The sequence below is a fragment of the Pseudopipra pipra genome, chromosome 14, assembly GCF_036250125.1.
Source record: "Pseudopipra pipra isolate bDixPip1 chromosome 14, bDixPip1.hap1, whole genome shotgun sequence".
Classification (NCBI taxonomy): Eukaryota; Metazoa; Chordata; class Aves; order Passeriformes; family Pipridae; genus Pseudopipra; species Pseudopipra pipra.
The window spans coordinates 18,637,063-18,659,284 of record NC_087562.1 but is presented as its reverse complement, the minus strand read 5'-3'; the positions used below and the strand labels follow the sequence as shown (position 1 = coordinate 18,659,284).

Here is a 22,222-nt window from a genome sequence, read left to right as displayed (position 1 = left end):
TTTGTATGAAGGATATTAGCACTGTATGTAAAACAAATCACTGAAGCTGAAACGGATGTTTTACTTGCCCCAGTTCCCCTGATGCTTTTATGGCACCCATCACTGCAGTGTCTGTTTTTCATACCCTAATTGCTTTGTGAGAGCTCTCGCTCTTCCTCTGCCTCCCACCCCGGCGCAGCGCTCGGCAGTGCTGTCTGACACTCTTCATCCTGCCTCTTGGGGAGGCTGAACTGGAGGCCAACTGGAGATTTTATTTAGTTGAGAGATGTACTGTATAGGTAGAAAGCTTTCATGTAAATCCTGGGTGTTCACAGAAGGATCAAAGGCTTACGTGTGTATGATGGCACGGGGCAGGATTAATATTTACTTACGATACGTTTTTAGGTGTGAGGTTCATTGAAAGTAGTATTTGAAAGAGAGAGTGAAGAAAAGCTGTATGTTATAATATGTTGTATTTTCTAGCAGTACTGTGCCCAAGAACTATCAATTGCAATTCATCTACAAATATCAAATGTGAAAATCTAGCTGATTTTATTTCTTAACAGCTCTGTACTAACACACCTTGTGTGGAGGGGTGGTGGTGGTGTGAAGATTAAAATACTAAAACAATGTGCTGAGTCATTAAGTGGAATGAACCACCAGAACCATCCCTTCCCCCAGCAGCTGTAATCTGTCACTGGATTACTTACCTAATGCATATGTTGTAATAGCCAACTGTAGTTTCTTTTTCATACCCTTTTGTTTCAGTTGAAGAGACTTAAAAATTGCAAATGTTTCTCCCCTTAGATGCAAGAGCATAAATCATGAGTAATACTTAGCTCCCTGCCTTATATTGATTCTTTCGTGAACTAAGCCAGATGGGTTCAGATATGAGCATGATCTAATATTCCCCTTAGCTTGATTTATAGATTTCTTTGTGCATTACCTGACCATAAATGAGTCTTGCATTATTTCTTGTGTGCCTGTCAAATTAAAGAAAAAGATTCTCATTGACCTTTCGACCTAGGAGGAAAAAATGAGTCAGAGACATTTTACTGCATGTATTACAGTGATCTTGTTGCTTACATGCCAATTAAGAGTGTGTGATTATGAAAGAGGTCTCGTAATTTGTGTTGTGTGTAATGATTTCATTTCCCTGTAAAGCACACAGTGGATGTACTGACAGTAGCATAAGCTACGCTGCAAATAACCCTAAAGGAGAGAAAAAGAGGAGAACAATTTGGCACAATTCATTCCTTAATTTACAGAAACAAGCACTGATTGCAAGAGCTGAAACGTTTTTGTGGAAGAAAATAACGTTCTTGCAAATGTAGGCACAGAAGAGGAGCTGCCGGGACGGCTCTCGCAGAAGGCGTCGATGCCACTGAAGGGAACGAGCGTCAGGAGGCATCTGCTGACCCCAGAGACCTCCTCTGAGAACAAAATTAGTTTAATATTTATGAAAAATAATGAGCAGTGTGTCACAAGACCATTACTAAGACACAACCCTGGGCTCGGGACTCGCAAGCAACTCTGAAGGGAGACGCTGAGTTTTGTCTGAGTGAAGAGCTCCTGCTTAAACAGAAGGGACTGACCTCAGTGAGCCAGCACCTCCTCACGTGGTCTTCAGGAGTGTTTCTGCAGCCTAATGAGCCTATTATCTCCTCTGTATTCATGTGCAATTAATGCTTGAATCTATCAAATCTAGTCATTAAAAAAAGAAAGCATTTCCACCTTTGCCATTCTTCAGTTTTTTGACCAGATGAAGTATGGTAAACATGCTCTGAAACTGCTCAGCAGACCAAATCCCTGTCATGTTTCTATTCAGGTTGTATCTCTATTCTGTAGCAGGAGATGACATTTCAGTCAGAACAAAATTTTAGCTTCTGTCATTTAAGAAAGAACTTTTTAAATGAGTCTTTCTATGCCATGTGAGCATGCCCCAAAACCTGGCTGGTTGCCCTGGCTATAGAAACAAGCAGAACCTGTTGGTGTTCCCAGCTCTCTTTTCCAGATACCCCCCCATTCCCATGTGTCTGTGTCTTTAGAAAAATCCTTTTTTCCCTATTTTTTTTCCAGCTCAGGTATGTTTAGACTAGCCAATCTGCTCCTACAAATGAAAACAGAGGTTCAGGAATATTGATGTTCCTTCCCAGTCTATTGTTAAGGTCACTGAACCATTGAGTACCCCACTTCCTAGCCTTTGGTCTTCATTTTATTCTTAAATGGCTCTGCTGTAGCAAGAAAGCTTTCCTTAACACTTCCAATTGGCCAAAGGCTGAAGTGTAGCCAGTGTTTTACATCTGCCCAGGGATGCACCTAAGCAGTATATCTGTTTTGGGGGCCAGTATATTCATGACAGAAGGTCATAAGTATAGATTTTCTTTGGTTTGGATGCTTTATTTTAATTCCCGTGGCTGATCACATTTGTTTATTTTTATTACACTGAGCTTCCAGTCTCCAAGAATGGGATCTGTGGTGCTAAAGACACTTTTATTATATATGAGACTTCAAGTGATAGTCTTTGCCCTGAGGAGCTCACAATAAAAATAAGCAGGCAGATAGAGAGATAAAAGACATGATTCAGCATCAGATGTAATTTGCTGTATGAAGCTGATCCAATTGTATTTGAAGGATTTATTTTACTGACGAAGAAACTTAGGCACAATGAAATGAAATGACTTGCAGAAAATACCACAGAAGTCCATGGAAAAATAGGAACTAAACTCTGACTGCCCCACAGCTCCCAGGGCAGCCCTTCCCTTTGAAGCAGGGGGAACTATTTATGCATCACGTAAACACAGCTACACATGCTGTACATCACAATTTGTAGGAATTATACAGCCTTACACAGTTCTGCCATGCAGCAGGGTTTTTTTTAATCCCTCTGCTCTGCCTAAGCCTGGCACTGTCTCTTCATGAGTAGTTCTTACTCAGAGATACTCTTTTGACTTCTAGCACAAATGGTGCTTCAAAGAGATGTTTACTGCATAAAGACATAGAAAATACACCTAAATTCCCTATTCTGGTCAGTACATTTCTGTGAAAAGTATTGTGGTGATAGATCAAAATGCAGTGATTGTTATTCCCCTTCCCATGGTGATTTATAATTGTGGATTTACATCTGGCTAAAAGTGTGTTCAGACTGTCTAGCCTGCATGGTAATAACAACAGGCTCTCCTCAATTTCCTTTTAGTATGGCAAAGGAGACTGAGAGCCCCTTCACTTTAAACCATTCCAAGAACACATAAAATGAGAGTTAAAAACCTTCTGCAAAATATGAAAAAAATAAAGCATGATCAGTGAAATCCTAAATCATAATGACAATGTTATCCAGTGTCAGCTACAGACACTTACTATCTACAATGGAGTTTTAAGGGAAGCATTTCTCTATCTGGTAAACAAAAAAAACCCCTCCAAAAACAGGAAAAAGAAGAAAGAGGCAGGGAAAGAATATTCAAGAGTTTCTTAATAGAATTGAGGGGCTAACAGCAGAAGAAAACTATTCACCCTGCGGTACTACGGAGTTTTACTTCAGAGAAAAAATTAGGATGCTGTAGGATCAAGGCATCCTGTTCTCTTTAACAACATTTCTCAGTCTGGGCAGTATAAGCACACACGAGCCACCTTCATATTTATATACTATAAATGTAATTATCTTTGGTTCCTTTTGTTGAACTCACTCAAAAAGGGTTTTTTCTTCAGTTGCCTGGAAAAAGGGATGTACAAGGCTGAGGACTGGTACCTTGCTGGACTATGACATTCTCATTTGAAAAGTAGAACAACAGGCTAACCTGTGAGACCTTTACTGTATAATGAATAGGATCTTAGACTGTTTCACAGAGGAGTTTTCTGCTGGCACCAGGAGTGCAAATTTCCCCCTGCCCTGAGGTCAGTAATGGACAGGGTATGAATGTACTTCAGGCTTCCAGGGAAGGGAAATGCTGCATTTCCCCGGAACTCTCCTCCCTACTTTAGTATTTCTAGATCTTTATTAGAACACAAGTCCTAAGGATTTCTTCTAGCATCAAATACATCACAGAAAGGCTGAAAATAAGGAAATTTGCCTCTTAAGTTCCTGCAGCTCTTCAACACCTGAGCCATCCACACCAAGAATCTTTGCCATCTGTGACACCCTTCAGGGGGAATATGCTGTGCTCTCCAGTCACCCCTGCACAGCAGGGAACTACCACTGCTCTACTGGACACGTCCTGCCCCTTATGAGGCAGTGAGGAAATAACCCAAATGGAGCTTTTTTGGAAGTATCCATCACTGCAGTCCAAGCAATAAATTCTTCTCTTTGTCCAGTGGTTTATTCCAAAATAGAAACAGAGATAGTAGTGACAGAGAAAATCACTGGGATCATCTAGTTTATCCTTTGCAGGGAGAAAGATGGTTCCTTGTATTCTTTGTCTTTGCAGACAATACCTCACCCAAAATTACCACCTGACCTGAAGTCTGACAGAGAAATGGAATATTACCAAGACAAACCCTGCTCGGGTGCCTGGCTTATTGTTTGTGTAGCAGCAGAGAATGAGATCAGGGTACAGCATACAAGATGAAAAGGAGGGACGAACTGCAAACCTTTCTCCTTCCCAGGGATGCCAGCTCAGGGGAGATGCTGAGGGAAGGAGAAAACAGAGCATTATGTATCTGCAAGCAGCACTGTTCTAAAGGGCTGCTAATCTCTGAGAAATCACTGACAAGGGAATAAATGTAGCGATGGTATCTAGGGGTCCTAAAGGACTGTGCTTCCCTAATCCAGGGGATTGTCTGGGAAAGGACTGGCAGTCCCTCCCCATCTCTTTTACCTAGAGTACTCAGGAAAAAAATCACACGAGTGTCGATGTCTTTTCTTCCTAAAGTTATAAAGAGGATGATGCCCCTCCAGGCTCTGCACAACAGCTGGAAGCCACAGTTGCTCCTTTGCTCCAGACCCACTAAGACATGATTTTGTAATGTCAGTGGTTTTTCAGGGCTTCACATGTGCTCTTCTACCACAAGTTACAATTTCATTTCCAGCAGGTGTTTGCTTTCATAACATTTAAGGTGACTCTAGGATAAGACCTGGAGCAGAGAGAGGGAAAACTGAGGCTTTGCAATGCTTTCACTGATCCAAGGTCCAGGCTGTGGGAGACTCACCCTGTCTCTGCCACCAGGAATTGCTGTAAAATGTTCCCCTTCCTCCCTCGTGTCCTTGAAAGGAGACTTTAACAGCCAGGCAGCCTTCTGTTCTCCACGAATCCCTTGGGGCATGGATGGCAGCTCCCCTTTCAGCTCATCTGGCTCCTTCTCACCCTCGTATTTGAGTCTCAGCTCTCGGTCTCGAATTTACACCTCCCTCTTGCACATTTTTCCCCCTTTGCCTCATATCTGTTGCCTTACTGGGGCCCCTGAACAGCCCAGACCTCTCTTTTCTTGCCTTTAGCAGTTGCACGTTGTGCTATCTTTGCCTGATTTTATTTAGTGTATTTTGCAGTCAGGGTGTGGGCTGGGGCTGATACACAGGGAGCAATGTCCAGAGACAGGTCAGGAAAAAGAAAACCAGGTAATGGATCAGTGTCTGACCAGACCATGCCCTCCTCGGCCTCCCCCTGCCCTCTTTCCCCCCTTTGTCCCCCTGCTCCATGAGCAAAGAGCACAGCCTGTTCCCTGGGTTCTGGACCAGGGCTAAGCCATCCCTGCCATCTGCTGAAGGATGGGAAAGACCTTTGTGTTCCTATTGCATGAACAACTGAACTGGGATGGCCAATCTCTTAAACAATAAATTAAGAAAAAGGTGGTATTTTGGCCCAAATGGGACAGAGATGGACATGAGAAGCTCTAGTTCTTGGGGACAGACAGCAAGTACTGCTTTTAGTTTATTTTGCTTATAATTCACCACAGGATTTTACCCTTCCTTTCTGAATGTTGTCAGCACTCAGGGAGAGAAGATGCAGTATTTTGGAACACTGTTGTATTTAGAACAGCCACAAAAAATTAGAATCCAAATCATATCCAACTTATCATGCTAGTATATGGGAAACTTGCATAGCTGGAGATCCTCTGTGCCATGCTCAGCCCTTGACAGAGCTCTCACAAGCAATGTGAGTGATGAGCTCCTGTTTAGGAACTGACAAATTTGTGTGGATCAATGATTATTAAAAAGAAAATGTCATTAAAGAGGACAGTTCAGTGCAGTGTCATCCAGAACCTGTCAACATCTCTGCTGGGAAAATGAAAATAAAGTCGTCTTACAACGCATATTTCAAACATTTTGAATTTAATAATTAACTAAAAGACAGAAGCAACAGCCCTTTTCCCAAATGCATTTTGGTGTCCACTAAAAACACTGATTGTCTGAAAGGCAGGAGATTATAACTCCTTGTAATTCTTGTTGAGGCTTGCTGGGATCTTTCCCTTATTGTTTTGTGAACTGCCTGTTGGTTTGTTTTATATTTGTAAGAAAAAAAAATCTTTGTATTGGAAACTATTTTTAATGTTGAAGATTTCTGTTTCAGTGATAAAAATTAAACACTCGAGTTGTCTTTTGGACAGACCTGAAGTAATTCTTCTCCCCACTAATTTTGGTTAACCACTGAAAAGAAAAATTATTCAGAGTTCAATCCTGCTGGCAGCAACAAGCCCTGCAGAAGGTACTTGTTCACTTGGTGTTGTCCTGTGCAGCCTGTCATGGCTCTGCTGAAACAGGGCGAGGTGATGTGCCAGTGAAATCAGCATCACTGCTAAGGATAAATATTTATAGAGTTTGAAGACAGGAGATATTTCAGAAAGTTTGTCCTGTCCTTTATGTCAGCAGTCCTCATGAGTATTGCTATTGTTAGTTATTGGAGCTTTTTTTTTAATAAGCCAATGTAGAACTAAGAATTTGAAAAAATATTATTATTACAGGTATTCTTTTCCTCCTATTTTTTTCAGAACTGAGACCCTAATTGCAAACCCATTAAATTGTTTCAAACCATAAACATGTAAACAAAACCAAAGGACTGCACAGAGTGGTGGGGAAGCACCAGGAAGAAGCTGGAGAAGCACTGTTGGTTTGACAGATGGTTCTGTTTCACAAGGCTGTACCCAGGTATCAGACGTGCAGGGATCTAACCCTGAGCATGTCCACAGAGCAACACGTGCTGCAGTCCAGGAGATTGTTTCCATCTTCCAGTACTTTGACTCTGTTAAAAATCTTTATAAGGCCTAATTTTACAAATCTAGGTTCAAACTTCTCCCTTCCTCTCAACCTCCCTGTTGCTCTGGGGCAGCTGTAGTTGTTTCACCACACAACCATCTCGCTCCCAGGCACAGTCTCCTTTTCCATGACAGGATGCAAACCTTTTCCTGAGGCTTTTTGCTTTTTACATTTGTCATGTGTAGATTTGTTATAATCTTTAGAAGAAGCAGCAAGGTAAAAGAGGCAGTGCTGTGTGGTGGAAGCATCAGAGCCCCAGGGTTTGCTGGGGACAGGGTGGGCTGGGACCAGCAGCTCCTGTGGGGTGCTGAGCTGAGACCTTACCAGTCAGTACCTTATGTCAGCACAGCCAAATCACAGTACCCAGGTTGGCTAAAAATCAACAAGGTGGGGCATTTCTGCTTTCCCAAAACTGAATTTCCTTCCCAAGAATTTTGTATTTCATGACAAGTTTTCAAACTGAGATTTTTTTAATCTTAAAAGAAACCAAATGTAGAACTTCCCATAGGACAGAAATTCATATTTTGGTGATAAAGCAGAGGGAACTATGCCAAATGGAGAAGCTGAATGGCTGGGGGCAGGCAGCTGACTGTACTTTCCAGACTGACAAAGAGGTCCTCGCACATGGCATAGGGATAATCCTGAGGACAGTCCTCCCTCCTCTGTGAGCAGATACCTGTGCAGAAGCTGCACTGAATTTACACAAGGCCTTTGCAACAAACAAAAATTGACTTTAGGGGTCTTTACCAAAAATTGACCTTAGAAATCTTTACCAAAAATTGACTACGGAGTCTCGGCAGTTGCCTTCTTTAGTCTTACTGCTTTCTGTTGATACCTAGGCAGCAAAATGGAGAGTTTTTTGCTATATTTTCATTTGAAAAATTAAATTTGGAGAGGAGAGAGATAATTTCATAATGTAAACCAATATAAACAAAAATAGCCCCTCCGGGTAAGAAAATGCAGCTAACTGGGGGAAGTGCATGTAAATCAATGGCCATCTAAAACCATGATCCTGTTTATTTCTAGCAACCAACCTTCATAAGAAGATGAAAACAAAGGAGGGCAAAGGATACGTGGATTAGAGAACATAATATGTGGAGAGTCTGAGAAAGACAAACTCAGAGAGCCCAGTGAGAGATGGCACAGGGTGAACATGACCACAGCCTAAAACACCTTCAAGGTAACAACAGAAATGAAGGGAGGAAAATATTCACAGTCTCAGAAAACTGTAGGCTAGGGAGCCATGGCCTGAAGCTAAGAAGGAAAAAGGTTGAGTTATTAGCAGGAAAAAGAAGCCCTGAGGAAAGGAAGTGACAGGGCAGTGGAAGGGCCGAACATGGAAAGTGCCCAGTGCAGCACAACTGCCAGGCTCATGCAACCAGTGAGATGCCACATTGCTGGAAAAAGGAGAGAGGCTTCAGTCAGACACACAACAGCCAGCTGAGATGGAAAGAGTGCTCCTTGGTCTCCCAGGCTGTGCTGCAGGTGACGGCACAGAATGCACACAGAGGCAGAGCCGCTGCTCTGAACTAGCCCAGCTGCTTCTTCTGTCGCTATCTTACAGATTTCCTTTGTCCATCATGGACCCTCCCCATCCAAACGTGGATGAATTCCATGTAGTCCCCTCTTACTGAGTTCAGCTTTCTGTCCCTCTGACAGAGGCGTCAGGAGAACTGCAGGAAGAAGGAGCAGTTCTTACTAAGGCAAGGCCAGCCAAGAGGGCTGCTGACAAGATGGATTATAGAAGGAAGTCTCAAAGTCATTTAAGGATGAGGAGCTGGAGGTTTGCATGAATAATGCCAATAATCCTACAAAAAACTCTGCAACACTGAAAAGTTGGAAGAAACTGCTCCCTCTGCTCAGAGCATCACAAAAGCCAACGCTGCTTGGTCTTCATTGAAAGAATGAGGAGATTCCCAGTGCTGAGTGGGACTCTGCAAAGAGAAAGCTTTCCCTGGAGGAAATTGTGAGCTCTGGTGGTGGGTCCCCTCTGCACAAGCTCTCCCCACTCCTTCTTTGCCTTAGGAGTGCACGGGAATGGGGTCAGCCAGGTTGGAGACAGGCTGATGTTAATTCTCTGACGTGAGAGAGAAAGGTGTTTCTAACACATACCTCATGCTTCGTAAGGTGTGCTAATAATAAACAACAGCGAGTTCATAGTCCAGAAGACACCCTGGAGATGGGATTTGGTAGCTCAGAGGAGAGTGGGAGGAAGCAGGAAGGCTGTTGCTACCCACGGGCATGAGGCTCCCGCAGCGAAATGATACACCATTATCACAGAGCTCACTGCTGGCTGGCATCTAGTCAAACTCCTGGGGACACAGCAACCAGCACCCAGGGTGGTTTACAGCACAATTACACAGCTCCTGCCAGAATAAATACTCAGTGTAAAGCACAGAAACGTCTTGTAGAGAAGCCTGCCATAAATACTGCCTGTTGCCCTTTCCCTTCAGGAACCGCTGCAGAGGGATCTGCACACGCAGCACCACTGCTGTCCAAGGGCCTCTCCACAGAGCACTGCCCACAATCTGAGCTGCTGGATTGGAGTTGTGCTCCAAGTGAAGCAACGAAGCCTAAATGAATGTATGCTGAAGCTCTCCAGCTGAAGGTCACCATTTCTGGACCGATCCAGAGAGCTGATGAATGTTTTGCCAGTGGTATCTTGGCGATGAGCATCTAGCAGAGGGTTTTGTTGGTTTATTGTTTACAGAGAACTACTTAACATAATGATTCTCTGATGCCTTCACAACAGCAATAGAAGTGGCATTTCAAAAGAGATCTGTGTAAGGTCAGGGATACAACTGGGTTACAGAGCACATTCATTTATGGTAAACGCCAATCACTAAAAATATCAGACACAATATTTGGAAGATCAAAAACAATGAAAAGTTGTTTTTCTTTGGTTTTAAAGCTAAACGTGTATCACTTGTTTTGCTGAAAATCCATGGCAATTACTGATGAAATAACAAATCTAAAAGATGTTTAAAGTAATGATTTTAAAATTAAAAAAAAATCATTATTTTAAAAGGCACCCTTTTTTATTTTAGGATTATTCCCCATCCTAAGGAATCCAGACAGGTAAATACAAACATGTATTTCCAGGAGGTATGTCCTTTAAAAATCTGGAAAAGAAAAAGGAACAGAAGAGCTGCACCTTCCTCTAAGTTACTTTCCTTCACTAACTTTATTAAAACAATTGCAGTTAGGTACATGAGCTCAAAGACTGGTATGTCTGAACAGCTCTTTAACTGAAGGGAACTGCAGTCATTTTGAAGACATATCTCTGTTACAATCTATAATGAATGTATTCTTCAAGGGGCAATAATTTCTCTCAATTACACAATTTTTCTGTTAAAAGTGGCCTGTGTTACAGTCTGGGTTGTCAGCTCCTCTGGCCATGAACACACACATTTCTCAGTAAAGCATCTTAGGTACCCCCAGTACACCACCAATAAGATCAGTAATAACGTTAAAACTTTTTTATTTAATCACATGTTAACATAATCTTTGAAGTTACTTTTCCAATATAAACACACAGGGCACAACAGCTGTTTGGAGATCTCCAATTAGAGCTGTTTTGTGGCTGTTTCTACAGAAAATGCCTCTGGCCAACACAATTTAAACCTTTTCTGTGAATGAATTTCATGCTTTGAAGCCAGCTAATAATTTCTGTCATTTAAGAACAATGCTCCTACCAGTAAAAAAGAGAAAATGAGCACTCCCTGGGCTGCTGCTCCCACCTGCCCGTGTGCCAGGGCACTGCCCTGGGTTTCCCGGGAGCTGCCCGGCTGCTGCCACGTGCTGGCTGGGAAAGGGGGTGAGGACTCTGGGACAGTGTTTTAGCAAAGAGTGGAGGCAGCTGGGGAAACTTCAGAGTTTGGTCCCAAGGTCACAGCCAGAATTGGGAAGGAGAACTCTAAATTACAAAGTGCTGGACTGCAGCCAAGCCCATGGGAAGCTGCATTTAGCATATCATTCTCTAAGCAGCAGGATGAAACCTTAACTCCCTTTCAGACAGAATTTGAATGGAATTTGTTATAAGAACACTCTGATTGAAATATCACCAACTGACTTTCCATGACAACTCGGAAATGGGTTGCAATCGCGGGGGGATCCTCTTCCAACCAGCCCACAATGATGATGAGGGTGATAGAGCCCTATCAAATATTTATGAAAACCAGATGAATTTCTGTGCCAGTGACACGCTGCTATTATAACAGAGACCTCAGATAAACTCCTGACATTAACCTGAGCTGAGGTTTCTCCCCGTGTAAACCAAAGGTAGAACGACAAGCTGATTCTAGTATTTGAAGTAAAAGTGCTGCAACAGAGGTTAATAGCAATGTAGTTAGAAGAACATGGTGCAGGTAAGTGTCATGATTTATTATTTGTAGACACTGTGTACAGACTGCCATCAGTGCTGCAGACCTCCTGTGTAAGCTACAGAATAGCAGAGCTTTATGTGTTACGTGCATATACAATATCTAATGCTGTGGGGATACACAGAGTCCTCCAGGAGTGGCAGCATACACAAAACAACATGGGCAGTGCTATTCCAAAGCATTAAACAATTACAGTTTTTATGAGAAAAGGATGAATTTATCATTTTAAGGATGCAAAAGTCATTTTAGATTTTACATATTGAAAAAATAAAATAAAAAAATAATCCAGGTAAATTTTCTGTATCATAAAACTTCTGATTCTTGCTGTCACACCATCAGCTCTGAGACTGGTATTTAAAGATGAGAGATAATATTATTGCCAGTCCCAGTGGGAAGAGGGGCAGCTTGAAGGCAAATCTCCTCCCCCTACTTTAGAAAGGAGGAATACTGGCATTAATTCCTGAAACAGCTGCCATCCTTCATCTTGGCACTAAGGTAGGTGATGGAAAGCAATGAAGAGATGCTGGAGAGTTTGGGGAGGACCATGCAAAGGCAGATAGGTCAGTAATTTATTGGACAGCAGCTTCCTTGGATGGCTCATACAGCCATAAGGAACATGGAGATGTGAACCATTTTGCTCATAATTATGAGGGATTTGTTAAAACATCATCACAGAGCCTTGTGACCAGGAAAAGTACTACAAAGAAACACAAACAAAGTGATCCAAATAGCTGTTGAGAAGAAAAGACAGAAAAGTCGTAAATTAGTTCTGCAGTTGGAGAGGGAAGATTTTGGATGTGAGTGTGATACTTCTGGGGAAAGCTGGAAGCAAATATGTAAGTATTTGTAAAACATCACAGAGATGGCAGGAAGGAACTTTCCCTAGAACTGGTGGATGTGTAAATCTGTGTTGGATGGACTAACTTTTGGATGGGAGATGGAAGGATGAAACAATAGCTGGTCATCACACCAGCTCTGCCTTGCGCCCCAGTGCTGGGATAGCCCCCATAGGAACAGGTTTGGATCACTGCAGATGAGGACAGGATTATCTCTTCTGTTACCAGGCAAACACATTCTTGCCACAAGAAAGGGGCTGCGTTCTGTCCTCCCTTCCCTGAGCCTTTGGCATCTGTTAAAATGAAGAAAATAGCTGCTTTTCTGAGCTGCAACACAAAGAGGAGACTCATGGCATCATCCCATCCATGTTCCTGCAGCCTAATATGTTTTACTGACCAGGATGCTACTCATACAATTTCTTTCTTTATTTCCTAGATCTTTTCACAAATGGATTTTGTGATTTCTGAAAAATGAGAAGTCCAAAGTTTCACAACATGACAATCTGTGTGCTTTTTTTGCCAAATGAAAGAGCAACTTAGCTTTTATCCCATTTATCCCTTAGTCCAACTTCTGATGCACCCTTTAGATTTCTGAATTTATTTTACTAATTCAGCTCATACTGATTTATATGCTTTAAGCAGATCAACCAGCTCATGCAAAAAAACCCTGTTAAAATATATTAAATAATTATTTATGTAACATCTTCCATTAAAGAACCTAAAAGCAACAGAAAAATTAATTGATCTTCTTTGAGCTGAGTAGTTTCCCCATTTCAGGACATAAAAATGAAGGCATATTAAATCATGTATTCAAACGTAGGTGCCTAAAGTCAGTCATCTAAATACACATGTCACCAGCTAACTACTGCTGTGATTATTCCAGCTCAGAAGGGGATCGGGTTTGCATTTGAGGACCACACTGAAGAGAGGGAGAAACCACCCCATCTCAAACTATTTCTGTGCAAGTATTAAAGGAACCCAAATTTAAAGACCAGGATCTCCTTCAGCTTTGGCTCAAATTAGCAACTGTTAAAAAATAAAGCAACTTCTATTTAGCTCCCACCTTCAAGTGGATGTCAGATCGCAGGCACTCAAGTTCAAAAAGCACTCAGAAAGTTTATGTAAATGCTCCCACCACCTTTCCCAAGGTGAGTAATTACTGCTCTCCCAAGAAGTGCCATTTACTTAACATTTCCTGGCCTTCCCGAGGTTGGTTGCTGTATGAATGGGGGTTGGCAGATCAGGCCCTAGGAGATTTTATGGTGGCTGTGCTGCTGCTTGGCAGCACTGCAGGCAGCATCTGTCCTTCTGTCCTCACCCCCGGCACAGCCGGCAGCCTCCTCTCCCAGGGCACTGACTCGCGCTTCCACGGGAGGGAGGCTTCTCTCTGATGAAGACTGAAAGGCCATTTATGGATGCTCTGATACACATTTCAAATTAAGTGTTTTAAGGGAAGTGAAACAATTGCCAGGTCTGCACGTTTAATGGACCTTGAGCTATAAACAGTCCCCAAAAATGCCTGGTTAATATTGGTTTGACAGTGGATTGGCAAAGTGCTGAGCTCTGAAACATCAAATTAGCATTGATTTGCAAAATGTTACTGAAAGGTTTCTTAAAATCTGCCAGGTTCTGAAATCGATTTAGAAGAAGGGTTCTCCCCCACCCTGCCCTTTTTAAAGTCCTTTCTAGTCCCTTACCAGGAGTCCAAGGACATTCCTTCAGAAATGCTTTAGAAATGTTAATTCTTTTCAAACTTTGTTTTCCCATCCTCATTCAAGAGTGATCGATTCCTCCGAGAGTCTTTCTTCAGCGTACAATTTCCACTGCCCTCGATGTGGGTCGGAGGGATGAGCCGCGGTGCCCAGCCGAGCTGCAGCTGGGCTCTCAGACGGTGCGTGTTGGACACTCCGGGGTGCAGGTGCTCCGCCGCCTCCAGCGCACGGCTAATAACTTCCAGGTGGGATTTGAAGGAACTGGCACTGCCCCATCACATTCCTCTACGGCTTCAGTCCTGGCAACTCCGGCAGCTTCCCCTCTCCCTGCATGATGTTAATACAGCTGCGCTCACGGCCCCGGCGATGCTGGAACACCCTCAATAAGCAGAGGAAAGCTGCCAGGCTCTGCTCTCCCAGGGGTTCACGACTCCACTGCAGCTCCGGCTCCGCCCGCCAGCGCCGGGCTTTGTTAACCTTCCTGGCAGCCTGCTCTGCTCTGCTCTGGGGCTCCCGGGACGCTGCCGGAGCCTGGCCACGAAGGGGAAGAGTTTGAAGAAGGCTTATGCTGCCAGAGGAGGAATTCTCCAGGGTGGCCTTGTCCTGGTTGGTATTAGCTCGCTTTGCTTCCATTTTGCTCTATGGGTTCTTGAGACCAGTGATAGAAGAGCATACATTGAATCAAGACAATCGAGATAGAATGGTGACATTTTTCTCCAGAATTTTTGTCTTCATCTAAGCAGGATTACAAATGGTAGGGTAAGGTTCCAATATCTGTTAACAGACATTTCCTTGAAAATGTGCTGTAACAGCTATTGAAATGTTTTGCCAGCGAAAGTCATGTAACACCACCTGTGAGAGAGACTTGTGACATTGGTTTTGATCCCTTGAAAGAATGGGAATTGGGTGGCTTTCCAAAGGAAGCCACTGAATGGACCATGTCATGGCTGTTTACTATTAGGGATGCATGTTGTGGTGTGGTTACCACGAGGTGGCACATGCCAACACCTAATGGCTCCAAAAATGGCACTGCCAGACCTGGAGGGTCATCCCCAGCATGGCAGGGTGTGCTGCAATAGTGTCCTCCCTTGTTCCAACCCTTCTCAGCTGTCTCCCTCTCTGCTCTTTACATGCTGTCAAAATAGGGCCCTGCTGTCCCCTGATTTGCTCTTCTCACAGCGTGTGCTCCACTGCTGAAGCCACAGCTCCGGGTTTCAGTGGGCACTGGGAGCAGACACTGTGCCTGCAGAACCTCTCCCTGCAGAGCAGCTGCTCCAGCTCCCACTGGACTGCCATGGTTGTGCTTCACAGAAACAGAAAACTCCTGGAAGCATCTCTGGGACCTCATTTGTTTGTGGTTGTCCCCAGCATCTCTCACTCAGCATCAGAAACTGGAGGCTGAAGGTGCTGCTCCTATGCCTCAGCCAAAGCCAGAGAGAAATGTCAGCTGCTGTGTGATGACTAAGTCTCACATGCTTATTGCTCCTATCAGTTAGAGCTCTTAATCACTTTGTGCTGTTTCATCCTATAACATGAATTCACTTCAAGCTGTGAAATTCACCATTTTTGCCATGACTAATTTGTGAAATCTGCCACCTTCCTTTGTGGTTCCGTTGTGCCCTAGTCAGGCATCATCTGTCTGATTAGGGAAATCTGTGATTTGTTTCTTGCAGTTGAGCCAATACAATTTCATTCCCCTCCTTCCTCCTCTTTGCACTCGACTGTGATTTCACTGTCGCTTTTGCCTTTGGCTGTGCCGGGGCTGGAGGGCTGTGGAGCCATCTTTGCTGGGGCTTGCTCAGCAAGTCCTGGCTTTCCTCCTCTGTACAACCTGTGCACAGGGCTCAACCTGACTCAAGCTGAGGCTTTAACCCTGGCTTTGGTTAAAGCTGCTTAGGTCTATTATATTATGTTTACCATCTTACTACATTTCTCCCTGCCTGGTTGCTGCAATATTTTGGAAATCATTTCCCACCTGCCTTGCCAGTGCCTTGTTTCACATACATTCATCTGTTACTCTTTATATTGAACATTGCTGGCATTACTAAATGCTATAAATATACCCAGTATACCATAAAAATACACAAGCAGATGACTGGTCTTGCCTACAAGAAATACTATGAATTTTTCATTTTTTCACATGCTCTGGGCAAAATCCAGAGGGTGCTCAAGGAACATCTCATAACTGAATTGGGTCCTAAATTCCTATTTTCTCACTGATTAGTTAATGTCTAAAAATATTTTCCTACACTCTTAATGTCTTAATTGTTCCTTGAAGACATTGCAAGCTCACCCATCCTTTTTTTACACCGTCTTACAAACCCAGTGAAATATTATTTTAGTATTTCTGTCACTGAAATACAATGATAAATGGTCTTCTTTTAAGATCAGTGGGAACAGAATAACGGATGTGCAGGAGAGCTTATTGACTTGCTTTTGCCAAAACGGAGTCCTGCCATGAAGTTTAGAAGGATCACAAGATGCTCTGGATACTTCTCATGCTTTTCTTTGTTTAATGGTAAAGCTTATAGGTTTGGGCTACACAGTTTTACAAGATAAAGATAGAAAAGCAAAGGAAACCTTCCCTCCTAGCTCTACTTATTTTCACCATAACTTTCCTTCCCATCTCTGTTTCTGTATTCTACCTTTTTTTACCAGTTTCACTCAAAATTAATCATCTCCCTGTCTGAAAAACACTCATGGAAATAAGATTCAGTAGCATGATTTCTGTCAACAGATAAATAAAAGGGCAAATCTTCAAGAATCCCTGGCTATAATTAACCCTTTATCAAAATCCCAGAAGAGGAAGTTCAGGAACATCCCAAGAGCCTGTTCATTACTTTATCTGGCTATCAGAAAACCTATGGGCCTGATGATGCTTCTGCCCAAACAGTGCCCAAATCTCTCTGAATGACCCTGAGAGCAGGATTAGGGCTGGTGCTCAGCACCCCATGCCCTCCTCTGTATCTGCTGCTTCCAGCACAGCAATCTTGCAGCCACACCAGCCCGAGCTATTTACTCACCACCACTGTGGACTAATCAGATGGCAATAAAAGCTTTTACTGTGCCATCCTGTTTGTGATCAGCAGAAACATAAAAAGCATGAGAGAAAATTGATTTTTGGCATTAATTGTGAGCAAAGAACATTATACTGAGTACAGAGAGGGTGGGTTTTTTCAGGCAGAAAGATTCTATTTTAGTCTTTGAAAAGTGATTCTGGAAGATGCTGAGCTAAGCCCAATGGACACACTTTTCAAATACCATAAGGCAAAGAGTAGTTACTGAATCTCCTCAGTCTTATTAGCTTACATAAACATAAAAATTTGAATAATGTTTAAAAAGCTAAATTCTCCAGATAATCAGTAAGTGTTCATTACTGAGATGTAGCAAATATGCATGAGATTTCCCCGGTGACATTTTGGTTGCACGACTTAAAAGGTGTAGAAAAGCCTTCTCCACGTGGGGCCGGGCAGAAACTTCTGCAGGCTCCAGAGGTCACTCAGCCACAGCGTGGACCTTCCTGGTCCCCTTCAGGAAGGAGCAGGAGGAAATCAGAATTCACTGACTTGTGCTACAGCTCTGGTGATTTATAAATAAATCATCCCCACACGATGATTGATGTCTCCATATAAATAATTAAGTCTTGACCTTATGTTATGACACCTGCTAAATTTTTTGGCACTTGAAACCAGTGCTCAGGAGAGATCCTTGACTCTGGATAAATAAAGGTGGGACTGAGTTCGAGGGGAAGGGGGAGCCAGATTTTTGTTTACCCTCATTTTGTTCTGTTTGATTCCATCAGCTAATTGATGATGATTATTAATCTCCGTTGCCATCTACCCTATGGATTTAATTCCTGCCTGTGATTGCTGTTGGAAAGTTTGCTCCATTAGAAGCAGACTTTGATTGGATTTCCAGTCACCAGAGTTTCCCAGAGCTCCCCCAAATCACTGTGTGACCTAGTCCAGGCACTTTACACTTTTTTTTTTTGGCTCTTTACTTTGTTTGGTGGCAGGTCTCCAGTAGCCAGGCTGACACTGTCATTCTGCTCAACCAGGCTAGGTAGCAGGTGTCAGCAAAAGTTTAATTTGAAAGCTCATGAATTCAAAAGAAGAGCTTAACAGTTATCCCCAACACAGAGAGCTGCTGTGGCCTGAGCCTGGAAAAGAGAAAATCCCAGGGACATGAAAGGAATTGATGAGACACCAGGCATCTGACAAAATGAAATCTTCTCGGGATAAACTGGGGATATCTCCCCCCTCAAATGGTGAGCATCATTAATAAACAAAACGGATTAAGCAGTGGCATTTCCAGTTTTCACTTCTGAGACTGTTCAGGTTTGCCATTCACCTTCCCTCACTGCTATTCAGCCTATTCTCTGAAGAGCTGCAACTTTTAAATCTTGCAGTAAAATACAAGCATTTCAGGGTAAGCATCTAACATTTAAAAAAAAAAAAAGAGCATCTTTAGGTTTTTTTAAGCATGTTAATCTGCACGCAACACAAGTCAGCTATAGACAGAAAACAACATTATAACACAATTACAATAAGGGCTTTCCTAACTCCTCAAAAAGCTTAAAAAAATAATCACACAGCTACGACCGGGTATCACATCATTTCTGGCTACTTCCACAGCCAACACCGGGGAATCCCAGGTGTCAGCCAGGTGCCTGGGCTGTCCGGTTGCCCATCTCTAGCACATGGGGCTAACACACTTGGACAAATTATCCTCTGCCGTGTGTTTGCCGTGGTTTGAATCTGCCCGTTCTGGAGCGCTGGGTGAGGTGTAAAGTGGCTTTTCAAGGTCCGGGCTGCCCGGGTCGCCCAGCAGGGGCGGGGGGATCGGGACGTGCCGAGAAGTGCTCCTCCGGGAGAGCAGCGCCCAGAGCAAACCCCTGTCCCCTACACGGAACTCCAGAAATGAAAAAGTGCCCTCCTGTCCCCTCGCACCGCTCCTGCTCGCGAAGGCTGAACTCCGGGAGAACTGGGTTTCCAGCCGAGGGAGGTGCCTGCATTTATCAACTAGTTTGCTTTGAATCCCGTTATTTTCGCTACACAAACCCGCGCCGGACTCGCACCCGCGAGGCACAGCCCGGCGGAGCCGCCGGCTCCATCCTCACCTGGAGCTGTGTCCCGGTGTCCGAGCGGGGCTGGGCCGGCCCCGCCCGGCTGCGGGGGCAGCGGAGCGGGATGGGGCGGAGGGGCCGCACCGCAGCCCCGGGGCGACCCCCGCCCCTCCACCCCCAATTCCCGGCCGCGGGAATTACGGCGCCGCGAGGGCAGCCCTGAGGTGAGGGGGTCGCGCCGCCGGGAAAGGGGGGGACACGGGACGAGGGTCCCCATCGCAAGTTTGGGCACTTTCCCGAAGTGGTGCGGGGAAAAGTTGGGGAGCGGCCGGGGGTGCGGGGGGCCGGGGTGCGCAGCGCGGCCCGGGGACGGGGGACGGGGGTCTCACCACTGACCTGCCTCGGCCGCGCCGCCTCCCGCGCCCGCTCAGCGCATCCTCCGCGCCGCTCCCGCCGCCGCCCTGCGCGCCGCAGCCGCGGCTCCGCGCCCGCGATGCTCGGCGGGGAGGAGAGAGTGAAGCGGGACAGCCCGCCCGGAGACGGGAGGCCGCCGCCCCCTCCCCGCCCCCCGATCCCCGCTCCGCGCTCCGCTCGGCCCCCGCCCCGCGCACCTCCGGCAGCAGGTACGGCCTCCGCCAGAGCGGCCCCGGCCCGGCCGCGCCCCCGCGCATCGTCCTCAGCCGCGGGCGGGGCCGCCGCCTTGCCGGGGAGCCGCTCGCCTTGCCGGGGAGCCGCTCGCCTCTGGAGCCCGACGCGTCCCCGCGGCTCGGGCTGCGCCGGGCGGTGTGTGAAGGGCAGCGCCGTGTCTGCCGGCGCGGGTGTGACCGCCCTGCGCGCACCCGGCTCCTGCATCCCGAGCCTCCGCCCGCGCGGCTCCCACAGGGACAGCGCAGCCCCCGAGCGGGAAGTTGCGGGGAGCGAGGAAAGGTCCCGGGCATGGTGCTGGGAGAGCCTCTGCGCCCCTGCTGCCGGGTGCCGTCTGGGAGGAACGGGGCAGGGAGGCTTTTCCGTATCCTCAGTGTGGATAGGAACATCCTGCCGGGCGTCTCCTGCGGGCTGCAATTTGACATCGTTATTGAAAATATATGTGTTTTGAGACTAGTTGGGAAGATCCGTGGCCCACACTTGCTCCCAAAAGGAGGCGACTGCGAACACATGCCCCGAGGGCAGACACAGTAGAATTAATTGGAAGAGAATTGAAGTGGTGGTGCCCTCAAACAACAAATGGGAGCAGACTCACTGTAGCCAGGGCATGGTGGGCACCAAGGTGCCTTGTCTCGAGCCTGGATATGGACTGTGGAGTAACTGCACAGAAGGGACCTCTTGCACTCTCTGCTGGCTATTTCCCACCCTAAAATACTGGGAGGTTTTTCGAGCGCGTCTGTGCAGCAGAATAAAGAGTCTGATAAGAGCGAAAGCAGAGTATGGCTGTGGTCCCCAAGAGTGGCCTCGGTGGCATGCCTGGCTATTGCTACTGTAATTAAATGGCTACTGGCTGAAATTAAGAAACTCCAGTATTATATTAAATAGTGCCCCCAGAGCCTGGGCATCGAGGGGGTGCCCTGCGCCCGCTCCTCAGCTTTGGGAGTGTGGGTCTCAGGAGCTGCCCTTGCTACCAGGGAGCCACGGGAGCAGGGTTTGCCAACAAACAAAGCCAGATGTGTTGCGTTGAGTCCCCACCATCCAGCCTCAGCCAGACACTCTGTGTGTACAGTGTTAAATGTGTGTCAAGATGGAGCCTATGAACAGCCCTCAGAATAGTTTCAGGTGTGTTTTATAAATAAACAATGACATTTATCCTGTGACTACATTAGCAGAAATACATTATACTTAGTGTGCTCCCCATCAATCAATTGTTCTGACTAAGTAGGTGTTATTTATTAAAGTATTGATTAGGGACCCAATTCTGTAGTCCTCAAGCAAGCCAGTTCTTCGCTGATAGGATGGAATATTTGATTGAGAGTTTCGAGGCCAGACTTTATGTAATTCTATTGTCATAGGAAAAAAAGGTGCACGTGATACGGCTTTCCAGGGGAAGATGCATTCATGCCACTTGGAGTTCAAAGGAAGAATAACACGTGAAAACTGCAATCATTGCTTTACCTGAGCACCTTCTGTCCTACTCTCTGTGGCGCAGGGCGCATAAGCTGTCACAGCAAAAATAATAAGCCTAACTGGGGAAAGTGAGTTGCATACAATAAATGTAAAACATTCCTCGATGTCTGTTGCTATGGCAGGTGACCGGGGAGAACACTGTCCTCCAAGGGCCAACTCCTGCTCGTGTGGCACGAGGAACCTTCCCTGCTACACCCCTGCTGGACACCTCCGTGAGCAGGCTGAGCAGAATGTGGCTCTGTATTCTTTATTCAGGTTGTGTTATGAAAAATTGCTTTAAATGAATGACCTTGAAAACAAAGCTCCAAACAAGAGTCCTGGCACTAGGTCAGTGACAGCGAGTTCTCTGCCCCGCTGCCTGCAAGACTCACAATTACCTTCTTCTTCAGTTTTAACTCCATTGCTTGCAAAAAATTCCCGAGAATTTGAAAAATAAGGTATCTCAAACCAACAATTCCTGGGGGTTATTTTTGTCTTTGGGAGGATTGATTTTTATTTTTTTCCCTCTCTGTCTCCAGTGGAACAGAAGGCAACGTGAATCCCTTTTGTTTACTTCTTTGTTTCTGCTCCTGACTGCTTAATAATATAAGCAGATGTGTATGGCTCTGCTGTAGTCTGGGGCTAGTTAGTGGCTATTACAAAGTTAGGAGGAAGAGCAACAATCACAAAACCTTGGTTTTGAGAGGGTAGAATGAACAAAGAGAACAGAACAGAAAAAAAAAAGAAAATATTTATGCAAGAAAAGAATATACTTAATAAATGCATATGCTAGAACAATGAAAGATTTTTATTCAGGTATTTCTAGGAAATGAGATTTCTAACTATTTTGATATTAAAACACGTTACAGTAAATTCAATATTTATTGAAGGGAATCTTTTTTTTATTAGTTGCACAGACTCATACACTCAGGGTGCAAACAAACATCCCAGCATATAATCTAGTATTGTTG

The 22,222-nt window shown here is 45.0% G+C and overlaps 1 protein-coding gene across 2 annotated transcripts in view; it reads left to right on the top strand.

Moving 5' to 3' along the window:
* Positions 1 to 19,308: 19,308 nt before the first annotated feature.
* Positions 19,309 to 22,222, top strand: part of PEPD (peptidase D) — a 191,604-nt gene continuing 188,690 nt past the window's right edge. For both annotated transcript variants that reach the window (XM_064671287.1, XM_064671286.1), the window contains exon 1: positions 19,309 to 19,381. The gene's annotated coding sequence lies outside the window, so the exon portion shown is untranslated. The remainder of the gene's footprint in view (positions 19,382 to 22,222) is intronic.